This window comes from Coffea arabica, chromosome 9e, assembly GCF_036785885.1.
Source record: "Coffea arabica cultivar ET-39 chromosome 9e, Coffea Arabica ET-39 HiFi, whole genome shotgun sequence".
Lineage (NCBI taxonomy): Eukaryota > Viridiplantae > Streptophyta > Magnoliopsida > Gentianales > Rubiaceae > Coffea > Coffea arabica.
The window spans coordinates 29,601,342-29,612,028 of record NC_092327.1 but is presented as its reverse complement, the minus strand read 5'-3'; the positions used below and the strand labels follow the sequence as shown (position 1 = coordinate 29,612,028).

The 10,687-nt window shown below is 37.0% G+C and overlaps 1 non-coding gene across 1 annotated transcript; it reads right to left on the bottom strand.

The window, feature by feature from the left end:
• Positions 1-491: 491 nt before the first annotated feature.
• LOC140014909 (small nucleolar RNA R71) lies at positions 492-598 on the bottom strand. The gene has a single exon (XR_011821656.1). It is a non-coding gene; the product is annotated as a small nucleolar RNA R71 (small nucleolar RNA).
• Between the last annotated feature and the right edge of the window lie 10,089 nt (positions 599-10,687).

Here is a 10,687-nt window from a genome sequence, read left to right as displayed (position 1 = left end):
AGAGGATACTAAGGAGACAAAGAAGAAATACATCACATCAAGAGGAACAAGAGGTTTGGCAGGCGATAGAGGAAATCTTGATAGAATTACCATTCAAGAAAGAAATGGCGGAAAATGAACCAAATAGGCGAATTCTACGAGATTTTGCTTTACCGGAAACACAAGGTTCTCAAATTAGCATTGTAAGGCCAACGGTAAATGCCAATAATTTTGAGATTAAACCATCACTTATTCAAATGGTACAACAATCTCAATATGGAGGTAATGCTACCGATGATCCAAATTCTCACTTGTCAACATTTCTTGAAATTTGTGATACAATTAAGTTTAATGGTGTTAGTGATGATGCAATTAAACTTCGATTGTTTCCATTTTCACTAAGGGACAAGGCTAAGGTTTGGCTACAATCTCATCCTCCAAACACTTTTACCACTTGGGCTGAATTAGTTAAGGCTTTTCTTAATAAATTCTTTCCACCTGAAAAAACTGCTAAACTCAGATTGGATATAACTAGTTTCTCTCAACAAGAAGGAGAGACATTGTACGAAACTTGGGAGCGCTATCGGGAATTGCAACGAAGATGTCCTCATCATGGTCTACCAGATTGGCTAGTAGTCCAAACATTTTACAATAGTTTCACCTATCCAACAAAGACGCATGTAGATGCTGCAGCAGGAGGAGCTTTGATGGAAAAGACAGTTGAGGAAGCTCAACAATTGATTGAAGAAATGGCTGCTAACAACTACTAATGGGCAAACGAACGAGATAATACAAGGAGAACCGCAGGTATACTTGAAATAGATACCTTGAATATGTTAAGTGCAAAGATAGATAATGTGATTAAGATGCTTAATACGCAAGTTGGTTCTAGTTCTAATCAAGGAGTAGTTGTTGCATGTTGTACTACTTGCGGCAGAGATCATGATGATTTTATGTGTTCTAGCAGCGAACAGGTTCAATATCTCAACAATTACAACCGTCCACCCCAAAACTATCCATATTCTAATACCTACAATCCAGGATGGCGTAATCACCCGAATTTTGGATGGAAGGATCAAGGGAACCAATAAAGATCAGTTAATCCACCGGATTTTCAACCGAAACAACCACTTCAGGAGTCCAAACCAGTTTGGGAATTGGCAATTGAAAAATTGGCAAATGCATCAAATGATAAAATTGAAAAGTTAGCTAGTGCCACTATTCAACGGTTTGAAAGAATTGAAGGAAGGATGGACCAACTCACCAATATATACAGGAATGTTGAAGTCCAATTGGGGCAAATAGCAAATACGGTAAACAATTGCAACCAAGGGGATTTACCTAGTAAGACTGAGGTGAACCCAAGGGAGCATGTGAAGACTATAACCCTCCGTAGTAGTAAGGAGGTAGGTGAGCCACCTATAGTTGAACATGAGAGAAAACTTGAGAGAAGATAAAACAAGCAGTTGAGCAATTTGGGAGATGATAACAAGACAATTGAAGGGAAAGAAAAGGTGGAAGAAAATAAACCACAAATGGGAGATACGACACTAATTCCTCCACCAGTGCCATTCCCTCAAAGATTGAAGCTTTCAAGAAATGATAAAGAATTTGAGAAGTTTGTCAACATTTTCAAATAATTACATATTAACATTCCTTTTGTTGATGCTATATTGCAGATTCCTTCATACGCAAAGTTTCTTAAGGAGATAATGACTAAGAAAAGGAAGTTAGTAGATAGCGAGACAATTGCATTAACGGAAGAATGTAGTGCCATCATCCAAAATAAATTACCACCAAAGTTGAAAGATCCAGGGAATTTCACAGTTCCTTGCACTATTGGTAATATAGAATTCTCTAAAGCACTTTGTGACCTTGGTGCAAGTGTTTCATTGATCCCTTTAACTGTGGCTAGGTAATTGGGATTGAAAGAGTTAAAGCGTACTAACATCTCCTTGCAATTGGCTGATAGGTCTATTAGACATTCAATGGGCATATTAGAGAATGTGCTCATTAAAGTGCAGAAATTCATTATTCCTGTTGATTTTGTTATTTTAGATATGGAGGAAGATGTCAATGTACCTATTATACTTGGTAGACCATTTTTTGCCACTGCAGGTACAATAATAGATGTCAAACGAGATAAGTTTAAATTCCAAATCGGTGAAAAGGAAGTGGAATTTGATTTGAGTAAAGTGGAGAAATATCCCTCTTTTACTGACTATGTTTATTCGGTTGACATATGTGATGAATTGGCATTAGAAATGAGTCAAGTTAATTTTGATGACAATTCTCTTGAACTTTGTCTTAATGGTATAGGTTTACAAGAGGAACAAGTTGAAGAAATGACTGAATTTTTGCAGGCACAGGTTCCTTATAAAAGGAGAAATGCATATGAAGAGTTAGGACTGAACAAAGGGCTATCTCCACCATCATGTGAGCAAGCACCACAGCTTGAGCTTAAACCGCTGTCTAAACACCTCAAATATGCATTTCTTGGAGAAAAAGAGACATTGTCGGTGATTGTAAATTCTGCATTAGATGAGGAACAACTAAGCAAACTCTTACGTATTTTGAGGAAGCATTTAAAGGCTATAGGATGGACAATTTCTGATATCAAAGGAATTAGTCCAACTATTTGTATGCACAGGATTTTGTTGGAAGAAAATTCTAAACCAGTGGTTGAGACTCAAAGAAGGTTAAATCCAAATATGAAAGAAGTGGTAAGAGTAGAAATCCTTAAATGGCTGGATGCGGGTATAATTTTTTCAATTTCTGATAATGTTTGGATTTCCCCTATACATGTAGTGCCAAAGAAAGGGGGGATAACCATAGTATATGGTAAAAATGATGAAATGATTCCCTCTAGAGTTGTGGTTAGGTGGCGAGTCTGTATTGATTATAGAAAATTGAATGCAGCTACTAGAAATGATCATTTCCCTCTTTCTTTTTTTGATCAAATGGTAGACAGATTGGCCGGATATGAATTTTATTATTTCTTGGATGATTTTTTAGGATACAATCAAATAGTCATTGCACCGGAAGATCAAGAGAAAACTACATTCACTTGTCCTTACGGCACTTTTGCATTTCGAAGGATGTCTTTTGGATTGTGCAATGCACCGGCCACCTTCCAACGATGCATGATGGCAATTTTCTCTGATTTTAATGAGAAAATTATGAAAATCTTTATGGATGATTTTTCTGTATTTGGATCTACTTATGATCATTGTCTTAACAATTTAGATCTAATTTTGCAGAGATGTGAAGAAACAAACCTTGTATTCAATTGGAAAAAATGTCACTTCATGGTATGTGAGGGTATTGTGTTAAGCCACAAAATTTTTTCAGAAGGTATTGAAATAGATCAAACCAAGATAGAGGTTATTGAGAGAATGCCTCCACCTACCAATGTAACAAGCATTCGGAGTTTCCTTGGACATGTGAGATTTTATCGACGGTTTATTAAGGATTTCTCTAAAATTGCTAAACCTTTATGTGAATTACTTGCAAAAGATGTTTATTTTCACTTTAATGATGGGTGTTTACTTGCTTTTAATAGGTTGAAGAAGGAACTTGTCTCCGCACCCATAATAGCATCACCGGATTGGAGCTTGCAATTCGAATTAATGTGTGATGCAAGTGATTTTGCAGTCGGGGCTGTTCTTGGGCAAAAATATGATAAACGACTTCATGTCATTTATTATGCAAGTAAAATGTTAAATGAAACCCAAATTAACTATGCAACAACAGAGAAGGAGTTGCTAGCAGTGATATTTGCATTGAAAAAATTTAGATCGTACTTAGTAGGATCTAAAATTATCATTTATACCGATCATGTAGCACTCAAATATTTGTTAAATAAGAAAGATGCAAAATCTCGACTAATTCGGTGGATTTTATTATTGCAGGAATTTGATTTGGAGATCAAAGATAAAAAAGGATCTGAGAACTTAGTTGCTGATCATCTTTCTAGACTGGAAAACATGCCTCAAGAAGACCATTCATCCATTAAAGAAGAATTTTCAGATGAGTTTGTAATGGCAATTTATAAGTCACCATGGTATGCTGATCTAGTTAACTTTGTAGTTAGTGGAGTGATACCAAGTGATTTGAATTCTCATCAAAGGAAAAAGTTCTTAAATGATGCTAAACATTACTTTTGGGAGGAACCTTTCTTTTACAAACATTGTGCAGATGGAATAATTAGAAGATGTGTTCCGGAAGATGAGGTACATAGTATTCTAATGCATTGTCATACACTTGAAACGGGAGGTCATTTTAGTACAACTAAAACCGTAGCAAAGATATGGCACTTTGGATTTTTTGGCCTACTATGTACCGAGATGCGAGAAATTGGGTTAAAAGTTGTGATCAATGCCAAAGAACCGGCAATATCTCAAGAAAGAATGAAATGCTTTTGACTACATATTTAGAAGTTGAGTTATTTGACGTTTGGGGCATTGATTTTATGGGACCATTTCCTAGCTCATATAATAATAAGTACATCCTTTTAGCAGTTGATTATATCTCTAAATGGATGGAGGCTATTCCTTCACAAACTAATGATGCTAAAGTTGTGCTTAAGTTCCTTAAACGGAATATATTTTGCAGGTTTGGAGTTCCAAAGGCAGTAATAAGTGACGAAGGTAAGCATTTTTGTAATAAATTATTGACACTTTGTTGCTTAAATATGGATGCAGGCATAAAAAGTCGCTCCTCTATCATCCTCAAGGCAATGGTCAAGCGGAGTTGGCTAACCTGAAAATTAAAATCATTTTGGAGAAAACGGTCAACTGATCGAGAAAGGATTGGTCAAACAAGCTTGAAAATACTTTATGGGCATATAGAACGACATTTAAAACGCCGTTGGGAATGTCTCCATATAAACTTGTTTATGGGAAAGCGTGTCATTTACCTGTAGAAATAGAACATAGAGTTTATTGGGCAATTAAGACTATTAATTTTGATTTTAAATCTGCAGGTGAAAAGAGAATGCTCGAGTTAAGCGAATTAAAGGAATCGCGGTTAACTTCGTATGAGAATGCCAAAATTTACAAAAAAAAAGTGAAATTTTGGCATGATAAACACATTCTTCCTAAACATTTTGAAGAAGGGCAAAAGGTGTCATTGTTTAACTCAAGGCTTAAATTATTCCCTGGAAAACTTAAGTCTCGATGGTCCGGGCCATTTGAAGTGGTTCGCATGTTTCCTTATGGAGCAGTGGAAATAAAAGGAGAAAATGGTGCCCCATTCAAAGTAAATGGTCAAAGATTGAAGCTCTATTTGGCTGGAAAAAAGGTTCCTAAAGGAGTAATTTACTCCTTAGGAAACGCAATGGAGAATTAAAAAAGCTGTAGGAGAGTCGAGCCAACGACTATAAACAAAAGCGTTTGTTGGGAGGCAACCCAATAATAATATTGTAGTTGTGTTTTTATGTATTTCTTACATTTTGGCGTGATTTAATTGACTAATTAGATATATTTCACTTATTTATAGGAGGTACCGGAGTCTTAACATCCATCTTAGAGGTGCATTTGAAGAACAAGTGTAAAAAGGGAGATTTTCTTACCGAATTGTGCTTTAAGTGTTTAGAATTCCCATGCATATATACAATGTTGCATTTTCAGTATATTCAAGTAAGTTTTGGTGATAACATGTTTATAAATGCTCATGGACTCATTTGATGTGCATTTAATGCCCAAAAGTGCCATTTTGGTGTAAAAGTTCAAAAATGATCAAAGAACCTTACCTCTCGATTTGCAATGTAGATGTGTTTGATTTGTTTTGAAAGGTTGGATATTGTGATTATGGTATATTACATGTGCGTGGGAGGTTAGAATTGATAAAAAGTTTGTCCAAAGTGTGTTTTGGAATTGGCCGAAAAAGGGAGAAAAAATTTGAAAAATTGCAGTTTCTGCAATTAGTGCAGAAAAAGACAGATCCGAGCTCGGATCTGAAAAACCCAGACGGATCCGACCTCGGATCCTTTGAAACTCAAAAATCGAAAATAGGGGATCCGAGCTCGGATCCAACAAAACCTAGTTGGATCCGAGGGATCGGCTGAACTTCTGGAGTGACGGATCCGAGCCCTGTCGGATCCGAGGGCTTCTAGAACCGATCCGAGCTCGGATCGGTTCGCGGATATAGCAGAACCGCTGCCTTGGTTCCTCATTTTCCAGCTTTCTTTTTCCCTCTTCTCACCGAAACCCTAATCCCTTCCTCCAATCTTCCATTTCATCCATAAAACTTCCAATTTTTCACAACAAAAACATCCCAAACACTCTTGTGATAAAAAATCCCAATCTTTTTCGCATCAAAACATCATCAGAAAGGTGTTTGATCTTCAAATAAGGAATTTCGGTCGAACTAAATTTCTTCAATTTGGGGGTTAATTTGGGCTGTTTTGTTTCATTTTGTTCATCATTTCCATCCTCTAGCATCCTCCTACACATTTGAGATAACAATTTGCAACTTCTTGAGATTTTATAATTCTCAATTTAAATTTTTTTTTTTGAGTTTTTGGGCATGTTCCAGTAATTGCTTATTTGTTAAAATTTCTTGATACAATTGTGTTACATTGTGCTAAAATAAGTTGTTACAACTATTTTTATGCTTAGTATTGAGAGAATTGCGGATTTAGTGATATTTTTTCTTTTTTCTTTTCTCAATAATTGGGCTTAAGCAATTTGGTTCTTTAGACTTGTGAATTTTTATTTTCATTCAATATATGAACTTGTTCTAGGGAGTATAAATCACTGTTGTACCAATTGAAAATGATATGCTATCATTAGAGCAAATTTCATTGGGTAAAAGAGTGTGTTTATAATTAAATTAAGCACATTGAACCGCTTTTGCTTGAAATCTCTTATCTTGTTGAGATAATTTGCATTTGTTTGGATGAATTGGAACTCATGTGTATGCAAATTGAGTGTTATGTATTTCTTTGAGAAAACTGCTAGATGTTGACAATTGTGTAAATTAAGGATATTTTGGCAATGCATATGAAAATGTAGCTTTACAAGAATTGGATTGGAGATATTCTCAAGTGTTTGAGATGTTTATTCTTGTAAATGGCTATAATTCTCAAGTGTTTGGACTTATTATGCATGACATGATTTCCTTATTGGTAATATTCTTTCTAAATGTGGGAATTGGATTTGAGAAGTGTTAGGAACATTATTTGCTTAAAATTATTGATTGTTGGCAGGGAGTTTCTTCCTTTTATAAGGGAAAACTCTGTCGAAATTTTCTTAAATTCCTATTTAACATGTGTGAGTAAGTTTATATTGTTTTTAATGAATATTTCTTTTTGTTTGGATATAGGCACCATAGTTCGCACAAGAAGGGCTATTATTCGCACTCCTTCCCCCTCTTTGAGTGAGGAACGAATTCCTTCACCTGAGGAGTCACCAGTGGAGGAATCCCTTTCACCTGAGTCATCTCCACGCTCACGACGTAAGACCGCGTCTACTAGCCGCGAGGAGCCACTTCCAGATTATGATACCACACGATTCACCTCCCTTGAGAATCAATAGTGGTATAAGGCTGGTTTAGACAAGGAGATCATTGTTGAAAAACATTTGGCACCAGAGGTGGATGACCACTATAAGATCTCCACGGCATTCAAACGACTTGGATGGGAGACTATACTAAATTTGCCGAAGCATTACTATCCCAATCTGGTCCGGGAGTTCTACGCCAATGTAGAAAACAAACAGAGCCACAGTGGCAACCTCATCGTCTCGTGGGTTCGAGGCAAAAGAGTGGCTCTCATCGGGATACACTGAGAAACTTCGTCAAACTCAAAGACGAAGGAATTTATGTCAAGTTGATCAAAGAGTTCAAGGCACGTGACCCTTGGCAGGTGGAAGAAGCGGTAGCACGCTTAAAGGGTCAATACCATGAGCGATGAAGTTCGAAGAATCTCACCGTATATGCCAACTCCTTCGAGCCTAGGTACCACTTGATATTCTATCTCTTCGCTCTCAACGTGGTACCAAAAAAAAGTGGAAAACGGGAGCTCCGCAATAGTGACCTATACTTCCTAGATAAGATGATGCATGGTTTGGGTGGGCAGCTAACTGGTATTCAACTACCCAGCATCATCAGCAGCTACATGCGGACCACCACTCGAATGAGGGCCGGCGAAACCAGCTTTGGGTTCCCTCGCCTTCTCTCCCTTCTTTTTGAGAAGCTCAAGGTTCCTCTTGGAACCGAGCGGACCATTGTCACTAGGTCCGCCGAGGAGGTCAGTGCCTCGATACTCAAATCTTTGAGTATCCCTACGGATTTCGGAGCTGCTCTGATTCGGGACACTGGAGGGGCATCGATTTCCGCTCAATCTCCACCTCACACTTGGCATCGACTTCCGCTCAATCTCCACCTCACACTGAACCACAAGCGGAAGCTCAAGAGACGGAGGCACAGCAGACTCTTCCTCCTCCTGTTCCGCGACCACCTCCTCCGCCGCACTCCAAGTGGCAAGAACTCCTCAATGCCATTTACTGTATGGAGACACGAGTCGTCGAACGCATTGACCAGACGAAGCGGATGATGACAGAGCGACTTGACAGACATGATCGCCGTCTTCGTGCGATCGAGGATCATTTCCATATCCGTCGATCACCTACTCCGATGCCTCAGCAGGAGGAGGACCATATTGGTACATCACATGGTCCTCATGGAGCTGAGGAAGCAGTAGACCCTCGTTCCGAGCAGCCATGACGCTCCTTAGCGGATTGGATCTTTTATTTCTTTATTTTTCTTTTCTTCTGTTAAGATAAACTTTTTAGATTTTATTTTTCTTTTATTTTTGGGTCATCTTGTGCTACTTATGTTTCTTCGTACCTTTTGTTTCACTTTGGCCAAAATTGGGATGATCATGAGGATTAAGGGCTTCAAATTGCATCACCACCTATTTGAGGGAAGTTTCAGTTTATTTTACCTTCCTCTACAATGAGGACATTGTAGATTTTAAGTGTGGGGGAGGTATTACTTTATCTTATGGGTAATTGTGTCTTGAAGTGCATGATTGGTGTTGTTTATGGCTTAAAAATGTTGGAAGTAGATTTGGAAATATTGTCACGAGGATAATTTTCGTGAAATTGAGGTTGTTGGCAGGGAGTTTTGTCCATTTTTATGGGGAAACTCTGTCAAAATTTTTTCTAAAATATTTTCCAAATATTTCAAATTAATGGCCAAAATGTTCAATTTTAAGTACCTAATTTTTTCACCGGATAAAATGATATATATATTTTGGGAAGATTTAGTCCTCATTTTGCTTGGAATGAATTATTATGCAATTAGGATTTTTACATTTTAGAAAGTATATTCAGTTAAATAAGAGAAATTATGCTTAGAATTTTGCATGATTAATGATATTTCTCATTTTTACTTAATTTTATAAGTAAGTGATTGATATAGTCAAGACAAGGCCAAATTCTTCCTTGAATTATGTTAGAGGGAAAAGAAATTATATGTTAGAGTATGCTTAGCAATTTGAATAAGTGAAATGTTGAGTAACCGGGAATCTTCAGTTAAAAGTGTCGATTTCTGCGTAAAAAGACGTTTTCACAATTTAAGTAAAATAAAGTTGAATAAATCCCTCTCAATTGTTAAAGTTTGATGATCATAGGATGAGGAAGGCCATAGAATTGACTGTGTGATTTACTTATTTGTGGAACTAGGATAAAATGAGGGATGGAGTTGAATTTGTTGAATTTAAGGCATAATTATTTTTCTTTAATTGAATATTATGAGTATTTAGTGTAATCTGAGAAATGGCATAATAAGTAATTTCTAGATTTTGAGGAATTAAATTTGATAAAAGTATATATATTGTTTTATCTCTTGAATCATTGTGGTAATTTATGTGTGAAATTGCTTGAGGACAAGCAATGATTCAAGTGTGGGGGAATTTGATAAGTGAATATTTAACAAGCATTTTGTATAAATTTGGAATGAACTTTTGGTATGTTTTGAGAAGATTCAAGCCATATTTGAACTCTTTTGGTGATAATTGATTAAATATTGTTTAATTGTTCAAAACTTGATAAATAAGTGGATTAATGTGTTAATTTTGTGAAAATATGAAGGATATGGATATATGGAATTCATGCACGAGATGAAGGAATTGTAAGCATCGACCTGAGAATAGAGTACAAGAGAAACTATGAGCAAAAATGAAGAAAAAAGGAAAGAAGTGAAAAAACTGGAAATTCAATGGCACGGATCCAAGCTCGGATCCGTGAGATCAAAGAGAGATTCAAGCCCTCGTCTGTACTTCTGGAGGAGTGTATCCGAGGTCAAACGATCCGACCTAGGATCCATCATAGGAAGTCCTCGGATCATGAAGATCCGAGCTCGGATCCATCTTCAACCCTCGGATCCGAGGCTCAGATCTGTCTCTCTCTTTAGCAAGTGGCACAGCCGTTTTTCTTTACCTTTCTCACAACTTTTCCAGCTATTTTGAGAGACAGAAATCGGTGGCACATGCTTTTGCAACAAAAGAGAAGACCAAATGAGTTGTAGACAAAAGGAAACATCATATCTTTGACTTCTCTTACAAAATCTGAGTGGCGGAAATTATGAAGGGAGAGAAAAGGACTTTCTACCACCTATTATGCAGAGACACAAGGAAGAAGCAAGAAGCACCTTACGTAGCTAGTTTTCCTTCTTGTAACTAGTTTCTCTCTAGCTAGGAGTT